Source organism: Mus musculus, chromosome 15, assembly GCF_000001635.26.
Source record: "Mus musculus strain C57BL/6J chromosome 15, GRCm38.p6 C57BL/6J".
In the NCBI taxonomy this organism is placed as follows: Eukaryota; Metazoa; Chordata; class Mammalia; order Rodentia; family Muridae; genus Mus; species Mus musculus.
The window spans coordinates 42,694,816-42,712,666 of NC_000081.6; the positions used below are offsets into that span (position 1 = coordinate 42,694,816).

Sequence of the window (17,851 nt, forward strand, 5' to 3'; positions counted from 1 at the left end):
AACCACTGCCAAAACTTTGTTATTGATTCCCTTTGGATTTATTTAGAGCATGGTGCTTTGCATATAACTACGAAACCAAACAAACCCCTAGTCCAGCCTGTGGAGGCCAGCTTGACTTTGCAATGGAAACTAAATCTGTGCTTCAATGAGATGCCAAAATATCTGGACAAAAAGTGAGAAGCCATGTCAATAAACAACTATGTGATGCTTGTTACCCAACTCCACCCTGTGCTCTAGTGTTAATGAGAGAAGAACAGTGGGGTGTTTCTCTTCGATGTAGTTAAAGAGATTGATAATATTATCCAGACTAAAATATCAGCCTACCATTATGTGCAAGCAGATGATTCTCCCATGATTTTTCTACCTAGCCCTTCTGATACCTTTATCACTAGCTTTTCCTTCTATCCATCCACCCAACCACCTAGTGCTCATCTATTACTACCTCTCTATCTATATCCCTACATCTCTATTCCTGATTTTATATCTGTAAGTAGCCATGGAAAAAGAGACAATTTATTGTCTTAGTAATTTCCCACCTCAAGTATCTGAACTTGCCGGGCAGTAGTGGCACACATCTTTAATCCCAGCACTCGGGAGGTAGAGGCAGGCAGATTTCTGAGTCATGTAAGGAACAAATTCTCTCTGTCTGTCTCTCTCTCTCTGTCTCTCTGTTTCTGGCTCTGTCTCTCTTGCTGTGTGTGCACACACTTGCCTGTAGTGTTTTGTTTTGTTTTGTTTTGAGATTTTTTCTCATCTTGATTAGATATTTTCTTTATCTACATTTCAAATGTTATCCCCTTTCCCAATTTCCCCTCTGAAAATCCCCTATCCCCTCCCCCTGCTCCACAACCCACCCACTCCTGCTTCCTGGCCCTGAAATTCCCCTATATTGGGGCATAAAACCTTCACAGGATCAAGGGCCTCTCCTCCCATTGATGACAGACTAGGCCATCCTCTGCTACATATGCAGCTAGAGCCATGATTTCCACCATGTGTTTTCTTTGATTGGTGGTTTAATTCCAGGGAACTCTGGGGGTACTGGTTAGTTCATCTTGTTCCTCCTATAGGGCTGCAAACCCCTTCAGCTCCTTGGGACCTTTCTCTAGCTCCTTCATTGGGGACCCTGTGCTCTATCCAATGGATGACTGTGAGCATCCACTTCTGTATTTATCAGGCACTGGCTGAGCCTCTCAGGAGACAGCTTTATCAGGTTCCTGTCAGCAAGCTCTTGTTGGCATCTGCAATAGTGTCTGGGTTTGGTTGTTGTTTGTGGGATGGATCCCCAGAAGGGGCAGTCTCTGGATACATATGTATGAATCAATATGTCAGAATCAATGATGATATCTTTACTTATCTCCACCTTATTTCTTGAGGCTGGGTCTCTCAGTTGAACCTTCAACTCGTTATTTCGGCTAGATTGGCTGGCCAACAAGCTCCCACGATCCTCCTGCCTCTGCCCCAACCTCAGGTATGTATACCACCATGCTCAATATTTTACATGTGTGTGGGAGGTGTGAACACAGGATCTCATACTTACACAGTAAGCATTTTACTGAGTCATGTTTCCAAATCCCATGATCTCATTATTCACAGAGTAATTGAAACTCAGACTTACAGTTCAGAAGATGTGTTGCTCACTTTGCCACTGTTTTCCAGCTTGTTCTCTGATCTCTTTATCCTGTCTGCTTTAAAACTAGCTTGCAATAATGCTCAATTCATGTAACTTTCCTTCCTTTCCACAAAAGTCAATGCCGCATCTATCAACTAAAGACAGATGAACATGGCACAGAGATAGCCCAGCGGGTATGAGATCTACAAGCATGAGGAGCTGAGTGTGAATCTCTAGCACCTATGTAAAATGCCAGGCCTGGTTGTCAATGCCTGGAACCCTTGCAGTGGTGGGTGTGGGTTGCAAGATTCTGAGATCTTACTGCCAACCAGACTATCTAAATGATGAGTTCCTAGCTCAGTCAGAGACCGTGCCTTGTGGGTAAAGCAGAGATCAATAAATGAAGACATATGACATCTTGTTATAGCCTCATCATACCTGTATATTCACACACACACACACACACACAGAGAGAGAGAGAGAGAGAGAGACAGACAGACAGACAGACAGAGGCCCTGACTCAGCTGGATAGTCTCCTACTTATTACATTGCTGTACACTCATTCTTGTTCACAACTAGAGAGATCTGAGGCAGAGGGCTTTGGGCATAGCAGAGCAATGGGAAATTAATTCTGAAGGTGGCTGATCATTGCTGGAGAAATCCATGTGGTTATTAAAGAGCCAAAGTTAGATTCTAAGAATCACAGTCATTTCTTATTTAAGGAATCTCCCAAATAAGGGGCTCATATCACTTTCTTGTTACAACACACTGACTGCTCTGAGTTCTACATGTGCAATGTGTCTAGCTATGTACACCCAGGACTATTATAGACAGTAATGACCTAGGTTTAGTTTGACCTATCTTAAAACTCAAAAATAGCCACAAGTATTGAGGATAACAACAAACTATTGTTAGAAATCAAAAGGTTCAGTTAATCCTAAATTTGAGCCATTTAAGTATAAAGTGAATCCACTGTCCTTGCTATCTTGCAGTTCAAATTTTTATTAATATTTTGCTTTTTACATACAAACATTTTGTTAGATTACTTAAATTATTGTACTGGTAAATATATGATGGCACCTCCAAACATTTTGTTTCACTCCTTTAGAGTTCTCTTTCCTACCAGCTCTTAAAGGATTGTCTTTCCCACCAGTTCTTACATTGTGTGGTCTTCCTGCAAGCTCTAGGACTGGTAACTTAGAATGACTTGACAATGAACAATTAGTCAAAGTGCAGTTTTGTACATGGCTAATTCTCTAAAAGCAATTCCTTAGAACGGTCCCCACCCCCATCCCCAGCACATGCCTTCTGATAAAGCTGTGTATGTTGTTCCAAATGAGTATCCTTACCCACTCAGAGAGATTGCACTGCAGGAAGTGTGTTTCTCTCACACCTGAGTCACTTAAGTATTACACTTTTATGTCCCCTACACATTGTTAAGTGTCAAACTCTTCGTGACAGCTTTGTTACAAATGTCCCTCGGTGTTCTGGATCTCAACAAGAAGCTCCACTTACAACTCACTTTCCCGAGTCATCAGAGAGTCATTTATCTTCTCGGCCTCCGCGTCCAATCAATCATCTGCTCTTGCTGATTTTCACCTCCTAATTAAACAAGAGAGGGAAATTTATCAGATTTGGGTTTCCTACAGTTCTGGAGTGTTTCTCAATCACTTGCCTCCTCTTCATCACTGTCATCTGTTAATGAAGGTCAGATCTACCCATCTCCCTTCAGGCCACCCCAGGGCTATTGCAATGAGATATTAATTCTTGTGTCCGTCTAACTTTTTTTTTCCCTAACATTCTTTCTTTATCCTGAATGGACGATATTCTATACATACTTTAGTGTACTCAAAGATTCTCTGATGTCTCTATATATAGTTTCTCAAGTGTAGCTCACAAAATGTGTCATTCAAGATGGTCTGTGTCATCATCATCTGTGTTCAAATTCATTTACAAAAGTATTCATGTTGCATTCTCTGCTTACACAACCATAAAGATCTGAGACATAATACAGGTTCCCAAAAGCCATGAAGTAAAGAAATCTGTTTAATGGTCTTGCATTAGACTAGACGATTGTGCCATCCTCAAATTCATATATTTAAAGTTTAATCCCAGTTGGATGGCATTTGAAGACGGGGACTTTGTTTTTATGTTCTGGGGATGGAATCCACATGAATGATATTAATGCCAGTGAAAGAGAGCTAATCTGGAAGTGTAAGATTGTAATCCCAGCTATTTGTAATGCTGAGAGAAATCATAACATATCTGTAGCCTGGGCTACAGATTGTATTCAAATCTAAAGTGGACAACACAGCATAAAAACTAAAATTAAGGCTGCGGATATATCATAGGAATGGAATGCTTCCTCTGTCTATTTGATGCCCTAAACTCAATCTGCAGAGAAAGAGAGATGGAGAGAAAGAGAAAGAAAAAGACAGACAGACAGATGGAAAAAAGAAAGATAGAAACAAAGAAAAAAAGAAACAGCGAGACACAGAGAGACAGAGAGAAACAGAGAAGAGACAGGCAGAGATAGAAACTCTTTCTACTATGGTAGTATATATCAAGAAGTCTACTGTCTATAGCGCAGAGGAGAGCCCCCACCAAACCAAATCACCCTGAGCCCTTGACGTCAGATCTCAACCTACACAATGGTGAGAAGCAAGTTTCTATTGTTTATGAGACACTCTTCCTTCATCATTTTATTAAGTAAGCTCAAACTGCCTGAGACATTTGAATAATCAAGCATGTTTTATATACATTTAACTAATGATTCTTACTTTTCAGCTGACAGCCATTAACAACTAGTGGAACAAAATTTGAAAATGTGGGCCTCTGGCAATCTGCTCATTCTAGGGCAGGAAAGTGCAGACCGATCCAGTCTACTGCTCCTTCAGTACTTTCCTTCCTCCTCACCTTCCTTTTGCATTCTGGGAATCCTGGTTGACTTACAGTTCCTCACAGACAGCATGTGTCTTCTCATTTACCATTGGCATGCTGCTGTTTTCACCTGAAGTGCCCTATTCTAGCCCCGCCCCTACTTCCACCTCTCCTGGACTACTCATTTTCAAAATACATCTTAAGTTTCATATCCTCAAGGAAACTCTGACAATCTAATCTGGCTATGTTTTTTCTCATAATGTCCTCATAGCAGGCACTGCCTTTTAACTAAAGCCAACTTACATCTCTCATTTAAGCACCCTTCCTTGGTAGTACAAAATGAGTACCTAGTCAAGTAAACTTACCAGGTAAACTGTAAAGTCTTTTGAAATGTGTAAAATGTCATAATTCTTCAATATTTCAAAAATATATTTGGAAATTTTTTAATAAGGAGTACTATGTATTTCCCATCCTGTATAAATAAAGTCTGCTTACTTGTTAATGTTGTTACTGGGTTTTTGTGCCCTTTTTCTTTCTCATTTGCATTTGCGTATTTCAAATATCATATCAGATTTTCAAACACGTATTCTCTCCTAAGAATGAGGAAGAAAAAGAAGCAAAATATTCACCACAGCAACGTTCTTCTGTAAAAATTAGCACACCATGTTAGGTCCTGGAATCTGACCAGACCTTAAAATTAGTGTTAGGATACTGAACCTGTCTTTGCCAGATTTTATTTAATCCACAGCTGCTCTTCATTTCATTTGCTTTCAACTTATCAAACCTGTTTGGGCTATGAAGCAGATCTGAGCCAATCCTACTGTTCAGCTGCTTATAAAGCACGACAGCTTGTATTCTGGGTAAAATTACTTTATGCCACATGTTTCTGTTAACTGTCAACTCACTTATATTCAGAAGATAAGTTCCCAAGAGCAAGCAGCAATCATTAACTAAGTGTGAAATAGTCAACTTACTTATGGGTAGATATTGTGCCTATAGATATCATGTACAATAAAAGCTTGAGCTGAATAATTATTTACTCTTTTACTTACTCAACTAATGCATGCTGAGGACCCACTATGTGCTGGTTCTCTGCAATTCCCAAAGACTATCACAGTATAATAATAAATACAGCAATGCTATAAACAATGGCTACTTGTGTACACTCTATTTGACATGCCATGCTAAGCCATATATGTGTCTCAGATCATTCCCTTTATAGAAAAATTCATAACATGTGTATGTTGCTGTTCTATATTAAGATGCCAACACTTAGACACACTGATTCTTCATGTGAAGTCAGAATTGGCAAACAGCAAAGCCACAGTTTGATCCAGAGTCCTTAGAACTCCTACGTTCTGTTCCCAAGCATTACTGATACCATTGCCACTGTGCATTGTATCATAACCCCCAGTCCTGCTCTCTCCTGGACCCATACTGTGAAAATGAACAGTGTCAGGCAGGGATCACTTCAATGATTTTTAGGTAACAAAGGCTAATTAAATCAAATAAAAATGATAGGTTTTTGAATCAGACAACTTTTGAGCATATGGTGATGTTAGTATTTGATGAATATTAACTGATGGTAGTTAATGACAAACTATAGTTAATGTAGTTGCACTGCATGACCCTTGAGGTACCTTCCAAGCAAGAGAGTCTGTGATTAAAGAAGTGGCTGAATCTAGTTGTTCCTAGATTCTATCTCTAGACTGTCTCTTGAAAAATAATCACATTTTGTTCAGGCTATTTTCATAGTAGTAAACTGGGCTAAATAAGACACTTAAAAAGAGGTCACTCATAAAAGAGTGGCTCAAGAGGGACAAACATCATCTCTAATTGGATTCCATGTCAATAAAGAACTAACGATTAAAACTACATGGCTGATACGTCACTTGGCATAATGGAAGGACCACAAAAGGAAAAGTATTGATTTGTCTAATTGTATAACTCATAAGATCTCCAAAAATGCTCATCTATACTTTTCTAAATCCAATGTGTCAAAAATTCCTTCAGAAGACTTTGGTCAGCTCAGTTTGTAGGAATTTGATTGGTGCAGAAAACTATGGTTGATCTTGAATATACTTAAAAAGATAATTCTTGGACTTCATGCAAATTCCTTTTTGTTCTGTAACTTCAACTCCTGCTTAGACACATCATCTCATCATAATCCATAATCCATAATCAAGAACACTTGGACAATTTCCTCCTAGCTAAGTTATTAGGATGGTTTCCTGGGTTATAGACTATTCCCAACCTAATGGCCACTCATTGGCAAGAGAAAGAAGTCCCCTTTGTAATTAACAGGAAAACATAACAAAACAAAATCTACATAGTATTCCAACATTTTGACCATATTTACCAGGTCTTTGACCTATTTACCTTTCCATAAACTTAGAGTTAAAGTACAAATCCTATACTGGGGTTTATAAGTTTTGTTTAACAAATCCTATACTGGGGTTTATAAGTTTTGTTTAACATACTTATCAGTGGAGAGGAATCATTCTAGATGTCCCCAAGTCTGAGTTGCTATAACATGTCTTGAGCCAAACTCCATTTATGCACAAAAACTTTCATTCTGGGCTTCATGGCAAGGGCTGGGATATTGTGTACCAATTCATATCTTTAATGTATCTTTTTCCCCGTTGGAAACAATATTTTCACAGGAATTTTGGAGCTGGGTCAACCAGTGATCTGAATTATATTTAAACGTGGTCCTGATGTTTTTTAAAGGAGCATTTTTAGCAAACCAAACAAAATGCTTACATAAGCCAGGAAAGGTTGTAGCAACAATATGATCATGCTATAATTATTGCCATTTAAGAAAAATAGAGATTGTATGAATAGAACCAGGGAGTTGACCAACTGTTTAGGCTTCAGATGGAAGCACTCCAATGAAAATCTGCCTGGTGATTAAAGTGCCGACCTTGAGAAACACAAATCTTACACCAGAGCCTACCTCTGTCACTCACTGAGTGACCTTGGCCATGTTACAGTGCTCTCTCTTTCCACAAGTCTACCTCACAGAACTATAATGTGGTTTCAATGTGCTAATGTATTTCGACATTCTCATTCCCCTGCTTGGCACATAAGAACCACTCTGTAGTGTGTGCTGGGTTTTATTCATTCAGCTATTGAAAGTCTACAATTGTCAAAGACGGACAAATGTAAAGCAATAAACAAGAAAAACTACACAGTGGTGAGAAATGGTTTTGTTACGTTTTGGAAAAAAGTTTTTAAGTTTTGTGTTTTTGTGTGCTCTTAGATAGTTTGGGGACAGATGCTATTTTCTTGGATAGCTTGCATGCATCCTGTCAAGATGAAATGTCCATTTAAATGTCTTTAAGTGACATTTAGGATATAATAGTTAATTTGTATTGGCTTATTTATCTCTGCCACAGGTCAGTTCTGAAAACACAGGGCATACATACTGGAACAGTAATGAAGTTAAGGCTACCAGAGTTCTTTATGAGCCTTGTGACGACTGAGATCATATGATGGACAGCTGAAGAGAACAGGAGGATTAGAGGCAGCTCTGAAAACAGCACCTTTGGAACCAATGTGTCTCTGCAACGAGAAACCTTTGCTCAAGCACGTGCTACAATGTTCAGTGTCTGTAGAAGTCAAGAGACAGGATCTCCTTGGGACTCTGCTTCTGGTCATTCGCTCACTTAGGAACTTGATCTCTGGGACAGCATATACAAAGGCTTATGATTCACTTAGAAAACATACAACTCTGTATGTGCATGTATGGGACACAGAATGTGCTGAATTATAGATACAAACACATATATAATTACATGTATTATTTAAATTTAGTGTGTTATGTATTATATATTTATATTAAATAGAGAGAATATAATATATATTTCTAAATATATTTAATTATATATACATAATTATGTATACGTACATATATATGTTTTCATATTCTCGGTTCTCATAAGTGAACATTAAGAAAACAATCACTCCTAACCTCAGCTTTCTCATTCACAAAATAAGGTTCTTAAATAGAAATGGATCCCAATGCATTCCACTTTGTAGGCAGTATGATTCTTTTTTACCCCTCAGCTAATAATTACCTTTTAATTATCTGAAGAATGTAAAACCAATTTTTATTTAAAAATTAGTGTGAGTATATACATGGAAAAAGTGTACTGTGAATGAGTGTTTGAGTTGAGGTTTAGAAGACTATTTTTCAGCTGGGGAACAAAGTACGAATAAACACAAACAAAATTTTATTTCAAGGGAACTGACCAGGTGGGATGATTATACAAAATAGATGCAAATTAACAATGAAGGTTTTACAATCAGAACTATATGACTTTAAATCCTAGGCTCATGACAGTGCTAGGGGATAGATTATTATGAAATCTTTCGGGTCAGTCTTTATTGTCAAAGGACAGCACATACTTGTTGCTCTATTGAAAAGATCAACGCCACATCATCTAGCATGGGAACTGCTTCATTGAACACCTTCAAATATTACCTGTGTGCCGATCCTCTCTACAAGTGTTTCTGCTGAGGATAAGAACTTGTGGGTTCACCAAAAGCAACCATGACTTACAGGAATACTTTTTGGAAATATGTACTTCACAATTATTATCAGCTTGTACTTTAGGGTCTCACATTTATATACAAATTCCAGGTCTGTCATGTATTATTTACTTATTTACATTCTGAGAAAGGCAGTCTTTCTTCTCCTAACTAGATGGTATGAGGTTTATGAAAGAAAGTGTAGCACAGCCTCTAGTACGTAGCAACCGAATACATGATAGTCGCTTTAGCACACTTATATTCTTCAAGCTTGGAGTAGTTAATGGAATGAAAAGGCATGTCAATCAATATTTCTGGAGAAACGAATGAGAAGACGAATATTCCTTGGTTGTTGAACTACACGCAGACTCTCAATGTCTTCTTGGAGTGAGGCAGGTCCTAGGATCTCACAGCTTCCTATAGAAGGCATGTCATTTTCAAAGACGTCTTACTTGACATGTAAACAATGCCCAGTAAACCTCTTGTGTTCTTTTTATGGAAGCAGCTAGCAGCTAGGGGTTGTACATGTTTTTGTTTTTTTTCCACTCAGTTATAAAACTGTTTCATGATACTTTTCTTAGGTGTTCAGTCAAATGGGGGTGCTCAAAAAGGAGAAAATGGGACTGAAAGCTTTAGGAAATCTAAAATGAAGTTGAGTTAGCTCCATTGAGTATTCCTGAAGTAGTTATACAAAAAAGACCTAAAAAAAGTGTTCACTTCATACATAAGCATGTTTTTAAATGTGTGAAAGACATTAAATGAATAAAAATGAACAAGCCACCATTAAAAATTTATACTTCATTGGATAATCTATAGGATCCAAAGTTAACAAAAATTTTATTACTAAAAATCTTTAAATGCAATTAAATCATTTTAGACCAACTTTTAATCATCAATTATGTGTGGGCTCCCTCTGCTGGATCTTCACACTCTGAATACTGGGAGAGGTTTAGTACCATATAGTTAGTTACCTAACCAAAAACTTTACTCATATTGTTGCAATAAACATAAAATGACCATGCCCAATTTCAAACCCACAGTTCAATATTTTGTCAGATGATGAAGTTAAAATCAGTTGTAGCTGTAATTTTCATCATCATTGAGAAACAGGGCTTTTATTTGGGTTTGGGTCAGAGTGTAAGTGTTTTGAGTGCTTTAGTTTATCTTTTGAAAGGGTGTAGATGCTCTTTGTAGAGGGTCACATGTGGTCCATGGTGCTGGTTGCCAGGGTAACCATGTCCTCTGTCTGTACATGTCAAGGCCAATTGCTTCTTTGGAGACAACTGGATTATCAGTTGGAAGGAAACAGAAAGAATGCAAATTACGATGTTGCCATTGCTTCAGAAAGGTATGGTTATATGAAGCCGACTCAGAGGCATCTTCATATCCATAGCAAGTTTCTTTAATGTTAACAACATTGTCATTGTTTTTCACTCACCAGTCCACCCTGGTGAATGCTTAGCCACCTCCTTCTTTTGAAGCAGAGGGTTCTTTATTTGCTGAGCTTGAAAAAGGATGTGAGAACAAGAATGTTCATTAATATAGTTAGAACTTTTCTCTACCTTCAGCCATAAGCTATTAACCCAAAACACTGTTAATGTGTTATCTTTCCAATATACAAAGCATATCTAATAAAGTTTTCTCTTCAAGAATATGGCACAGTGATCCTGAATTCAGGCACTACGCTCTAACAATTGTTGGAAGAGAGTTGTAATTAAGATAAGTTTCACTTTAAGACTAGCAAAGTCTTGGTTAGCTTTGTCTTTAGGAAGAACATAATTAAAATGTTTTATTGTAGACCAGAATCTGATTTGGTCCTTCTAATGTAGTTTCTTATAATGAGATGTCCAAAATTAAATTTTGTTTTTCATCAGCTTATGTAAAGTACAATTTATGTGTGAAAATTTACAAATATTATACTTTATTGTTATTATTATTACTAATGTTTTTTTTATAGTTAAGACAGTGTGTGGTCATGTCTCCTAGGTTGCTTGAGCCAGCTATCCTCCTGTCTCAGTTTCCCAAATGTTGTAATTGTAGGCATGTGACACCATCCTGGTTTATTATTTAACTTTTATCACTGAGTTTCCAAACCCATTTAACAAGATAAATTTTACATCATACATAAACACAACCATAAAATGTATCAATGGTTCTAAAATAAGCCTTTTTTATAATCTTCACAGAGTTCATTAAAGTGAAAGGCACCATTGATAATTGATGCCCCTTTGATGCCTTGGACAAGCAAGGTGTTGAGAGATGCAGGTAAGGGCTGCTATCCAGCTCTGGACACAAGGGCTAATGTCGGGGACATAAATGCCAAGACTCTATTCTCTGAGACAAGATTTAGGAGCCTCGTGAGATTATTGATTAATAAGAATGGAAAAGAGCTCAAAGTGAAGGTGTTCTGTAAGTAGAGAGACCCGTGGAATTTTAAAGTCACAATATGCAAAATAGATATAAAATAGTTTATAATCTTAGAATGATAATATTAAGAACATATTGAGTTAAGAAAAGAATGTTAAAATTAATCTCACCAGTTTGTTTAACTTGGAACCTTAAAACTACTTTGTTTTGCCCAGTGTTGGACAGGATGATTCTAATTGCTCTCATAAAGGAGCTCTTTCAGAGGAATCATAGAAGACAGAGATTAGAATGTGTAGGCTATAGAAAGAGTGTTGAGGAACACCCATAATTAGCAGGTGCATTAAAAAATAGGGAAACTGGCAAGAGATGAGGGAGTGATCTGGGACAAGAGTGTCAAAGAATGTGGTCAGACATGTGTTGCAGAGTGCCAGGGAGGAGAAGGTAGTTAGGTTTGCTAGATAGGGAACCACTGGCCATTGAACCTGTGACAGAATAGTTGTAGTGGGAGCCAGTTTGAAAACCAGCTAGGGACAAGGGTCAAAATTATTCTTTCAAGAAAGTAAAAAAAACATGTGAGTATTAGTATGGTTAGGAGGAGAAACCAGTGGAGGGGCAAAGACTCAAGATCATTTAGATCCTCAGTACCAGTTTTCCAATTAATTCACTTAGGCGGGATTTGGGGTACCCTGTAAAGATGGTTACAAAGAAGGAAACAAGCTTCCAGATGTATTACCTACAATTTTTATCTGTAACATCTATGCAGTATCTAAGATTCTTTACTGTGTTATCACTATTCTCTGAGATGGTGCAGTCTGAGAGCTACCAGCAGGAGGCTGTGGGTTTTACACCTGAGAGAATTGGGATAGTCACTGGAGAGGCAATCACTTTGGAAAAATAAAGGACTTGGAAGAAAGTATTAGTGAGGGAGTGGATTTGGGGGTACTCTGGCATGGCTCTGCTTCCAGACTTACCCAAGGACATCACTCAAAGAAAATGGAGATAAGGGAGCCTTTTGTTGTTGTTTGGATATAAATGAAACTGTAGAAAGCTCTTATGGGCTGGTAATATTTTTTCTTCCAAAAGTTAACATGCAGATGCCATAACCTCCAAATGCAGTTATATTTGGAGATGGTACCTAAGGCAGTAATCAAAGCTCCATAATAGAGTAGGACTATCCATAGGGAAAGAGACATCAATCTCCTCCCTCCTGCCCTCTCTTCCTCCCTCCCCTTTTCCCTCCACACTCTCTCCCCCAACACTGATAAGAGGCCTTGAGCCTTGGCCATAGACTTCCAGTTTCCTAACAGTAAGAAAATATGGCCATGTTTATAAATTACAGTCTGTGATATATTGAAATGACACTGAACAGATGAAGAGAAGAGAACCACAACTCTAGGTCTCTTACTTGTTGTCCTCCTGCCTCAAGCACTCTGCATGCTAGACTTTCAGGATTACTACTATATAAGGCTTAGAATATATATAGTGTTTCCAAAGCCAGGAGAAGAGATATCTGGAAGATGACAGGAGTGAATAGCCACTTTATACCTAGTGCTAATTGCTGACCTTGGTCTCACCTCTGTGCCATGCAGCACCGCGTCAAGTGCTGCATGTTTTGGTTATGGCCTAGGGGCTGGGCTTCCGCATGATACCCCTGTGCATCAACAGGCCGAAGACCGGCATTTTTCTCCCATGGGGATACCTGCTTACTATGACCTACTCATCGAAACTGCCAGTGCTGTTTTTCAAGCCTGTATCACTCATGAATTAGCTTTACCAAGACTCTCTACCCATCACCCACCATTGTGTGAGCCATTTATCTATAGTTAACCCTTCAACATGTACACTATATTACAGATTTCTTACTCCTTTGACTTCTCTGGTTGAACACTGGCTGATACAGAACTAAAATCTTAGAAAAAAGGAGGTGAACCTTGGAAATCAGGAAATAGATATTACGTTTGTTCATTCATGTATGTATTTATGGTTGGTGTCATACTCATATGTCGCATGAGAAATGGATCTTGACAAGTTTACATTTAAGCAGGCAAGTGCAATAAAAGCTGTCCACATGTTTTCAAGAGGGTCCAATACAGTCACCATCATCTACCTTGCTTGGATTTCAAAGGAATGTTGATTTGAGATTGTGGTTTATTGTCTACAAGGTACATTAGAGGACAACGAGAAAACGAATCTGTCCTTTGGGCCTCAAAATATATCTGAGCAAGTAAAAGGAGCAACTGACATGTGGAAAGTATTTAGGGGAAAATGTGGGGCTCTTACATTTTAAAACTGTTATTCATGTCTAACATCACCTACTCACTGTCTGTTACTGAAAACCAGCTCACTGCCACACATTCTCCCCTAGTTTCATTTCTATTCCTCTGATTGCCTTAAGAAAAGCTATTTGAGAAGGAAGGGTTAGTTTTATCCTATAATTTCAGGTTATATTCTAACTGTCGGGAAATCACAGCAGCAGAAATTTGAAATATGTAGTCACATCATATCCACAGTAAAGAAGAGATGGCAATTACTATATATGCATGCAATCATTGTTTATTGTTTGTGCTTAGCTACATTTCCCCCATCCATAATTCCGGACCCCTTGCCTAAAGAATAGTGTCACTTGCAGTGGCCTGGGTCTTCCCACATCAATTAACTTAATTAGAACAATCCTCCACAGACATGCCACGGACCAACAAAAACTAGATATTCCTCACTTCTGCTCTTTTCTCTGGGTGGTGGTTGTAAGTTATGCCAAGTTCACAACTAAACTGAGACATCACATTCTACTGACAATAATTTCCTAGGCACCTGAATAACATGTCTCAACAGCATCTCCTATTTTTTCCCACTTCTCTTGGTACCCATGGTGTCCTCTCTCACTGCCTCTCCCACTGGTTATTAAATCATGTAACTTCTGCAAGACTGCATCTAGAGCGAATACCTTCTTCTATAGCTCTGAAGCCATAGTCATAAGTTCAACTGTGTCTTTCTCTAAGGTATTTTCATGATCTTGCTGATAGATATTTTTTTAATCGCTTGATACTTTTTCCCCATAGAATTTTACTGGACATATAGGATCTTCTCAAACTCCTACCTAAGCATCACCAAGTTCCGCACAGAAACATTACATTTGTCCATCTTTCCTCTCTCCCTCCACCCCTGTATGTACATCATCATGAATTTTCTTGCATGTATTTAGGTAAAGATATGTGGGTGCACATAAACATGTGTGTACATGAATGGAAGCCTGAGGTTGATGTTGGGAATTTTCTCCATCCCCTTTCCACATAATTCACTGAAGAAGATTTCTCAATCAGTAATATCACTAGCCTTGCTAGCCAGCCTAATTCTGGACTTTTCTGCCTTCCAATGCTAGAAATACAGACAGCCTGCCATGTCTTCCTGGCATTTCAAGATGTTTTTGAGGATTTGAACTCTAGTCCCTATATTTGTATGGAAAGCATTTAACTGCAGAGCCATCTCCCCTGCACCAGAAATATTTCAGTCTCCTTAATTAACAACAATTACAATTATTCTGATGCCTTCCTTTTTTGTTTGATTTTGAACTATTATCTCCTAAATGGCTGTGGCAGCAATATATTGATAACTACTCTGATTGGCATGCAGGAATGGCTTATAGAGGCTAATGAATTTATTTGTTTATAGTTAATTTATTTGTGTTTGTTTATTTGTGAGAGTGTACACACACACATACCAGCATGGACACATACATATGCTATTGGAACATGTGTGCGGGTGTTCAGAGGTCTGAAGAGTGAGTCATATCATCTGGAATTATGGGTAGTTGTAAGATACCTGATATAGGTTCTGTAAACTGATCTCTGGTTCTCTGCAAGGCTAGAGCTAGAGAGGTCAAGGACATAACAAGAATATATCCACAGAATCAACTAACCAGGGCCCTTAGGGGTTCACAGAGATGGAAGCAACAATTGGCGACCCTGTATGAGTTTGACCTAGGTTGTCGGCATACATGTTATGGTTGTGTAGCTGAGCATTACTGTGGGATTCTTAACAGTGTGAGTGGGACATGTCTCTGACTCTTTCTGCTGCTCTTGGAAACTATTTCCTCCTACTGGGTTGCCTCATCCAGCCCTGATAAAAGGTTTTGTATCTAGTCTTACTGTAACTTGTTCTGCTGTGTTCAGTTGATATCCCTGGGAGACTCTTTTCTGAAGGGAAACTAAGGAAGAGTGGATATAGGAAAGAGGGGAGGTGGAAGGGGTAAGACTGGGAGGAGGGGAAAGAAAGGCAACTGAGTTCTGATGTAATATATGAAATAACAACAACAACATCAACAATAATAACTATAATAATTATAGAATGAAATATTAACCACTGATCCATATCCTCAGCCCTAAGGAAAGTTAATTAGGTAAATAAATTCATAAGAACATCATGGAGTACTGTATCTAAGATAGAAACATAACACATTCTGATGTATGTGAATGGTTTTCATATGTATGTGTGTGCATAATTGAGAACGGGATGAGTGTGCATAGATGTGAAGGTCAGAGATCAACATTTTCCTTAGTCACTTTCCACCTTACATTTTGAGACAGAGTCACTAAACTTGTAGCTCACCTATTCAAGTAGACTGGCTAGTAGGTGAGCCCCAGTGGTGGCCCTGTCTCCACTTTCCCACTGCTGGGATTATAATGCTTACCTCCATGTCTGATGCCACATGCTCTAAGGAGATCTTCCTTCCATTGAGAGCACTTTCCAGAAGAGTGACCTTCCCAGCACACATCCCCCCGCCCCATGATGGTTATTATCCAGTCTTTCACACTACCCCATAGGCATTTGTTTCATATATAAAGTACAACAATAAAGAACATTTCCTAATATTTCACACTAGAACTTCTATTTAAGAGAGTATTCCAGTAATTATTAGTAAACAGTCCTCAATATACTGTAGGCTGGCTAGTGAAGCCAATCAAATTATGTCATAGAAGTTATTTTTCACATATCTGATAGATTTTTTTTTGTATCACATCCTAAAAATTCACTTCTTTATAAAATTTGGTTCAGTTAATTTAGTATTGCAGCAGATTTGCAACAAATTTGAGATAACTACCTTTCCTTTAATTTCCTTTCTTCTTCACCTCTCTATCGTATCCTGACCAAATGACCCTGTTGACTCCCTTAAATAAAAGAATGCCAACTATTTAGAGGGCACTGGGTCTGAGGTTGGGCCCAAAGTTTGTCCTAACTTTTATTCATTGTGGGATATTTACCAGGAATAACAACCACTTGCCCTCCCTATGTCTCCAGGGAGATGGATTTGGCTTTTGGAAGTCACAGTTACACTAGAGACAAAGAGCAACAGGATAAGCATTTCAGTGTTTTATTTTCAAGGAGAATGTATTTACTGAGAGTCAAATCAACAGAATAGAGTGAACTGAAAACTAGGAAATCTGTTTTTAAAGTTACAAAAAATGATATAGGGCCAAGAGTAGTAGTGAGGGAAGTATACAGGGAAGAAATGAGTAACATTTTCTTTGGATAAAGAGACAGAATTTTAGAACACTTTTGGGAGAGAAATATAAGCTATAGTTTAATGTTCAGGAAAATACTTGCTTGGAGACTGAAGAGGAGGCTCAGTGTTTATGAACACTTGTTCTAGAAGATGTCCTGGGTTCAGTTCCCGGCATCCCCTCAGTGCCTCATAATCACCCCTAACTCCATTGCTGGGAAACTTGACATGCTCTTCTGAATTTCTAGCGAGCCAGGTACATGCTTGATATACATACCTACATGCAGGCAAAACACCCCCGAACTTAAAATACAATAAATCTAAAAAACTCTTTACAAAAATTTGTATTTCAATAATGTTAATAAAATTCTTGACTGTATTGTGACAACAGATGAACTCAATTTTCTGAAAAGTAAGATGGCTTATAGAGTAATAAAAATAGATTGCACATGCCAACAACATCGCACAAACAGATGGATTATGGGATGCAAACCATGGCAGAGAGGCAAAGATTGCACCTAGACACAGACCTGGCCAGAGCCCTTATGGTCAAACAAGCTCAAGTTCTGAGCTGGGAAAATAGAGGCTAATTTTGAAATTAGAATAAGACAAGGTAATGAAGACAAGCTTGCAGAAGGAGATGGAGGATTTCCTAGTTATGATGGAGTCTTATCCTCTTTTGCTCCTGAATCTCTTTGGTTATAAAAAACAGACATGTTTAGAAGACACGCCTGAACATTCCTTCCCATGGAAAGCAAGCAACTTCGGTTCACAAGAGGACACAGAAGCAAATGCAACACCAGTAAGAGAACTGACGACAGATTTGAACACAAATTCCCACATGTTAGAATAAATCTCCTTTCGAGTCCAAATCTTGGTATCTGGTTACTGGAAAAGATTCCGTGGCGACAGTGTAAACCCCTGGAAGGTTACTACTGTCTTACCCAGTGACTCGCAAGGAAGGC

The 17,851-nt window shown here is 38.4% G+C and overlaps 1 long non-coding RNA gene across 1 annotated transcript in view; it reads left to right on the top strand.

Moving 5' to 3' along the window:
• Nucleotides 1-9,939: 9,939 nt before the first annotated feature.
• Nucleotides 9,940-17,851, top strand: part of Gm41314 — an 84,611-nt gene continuing 76,699 nt past the window's right edge. The window contains exons 1-2 of the long non-coding RNA XR_875324.1: nucleotides 9,940-10,370; nucleotides 11,209-11,287. This is a non-coding gene — a long non-coding RNA (predicted gene, 41314). The remainder of the gene's footprint in view (nucleotides 10,371-11,208; nucleotides 11,288-17,851) is intronic.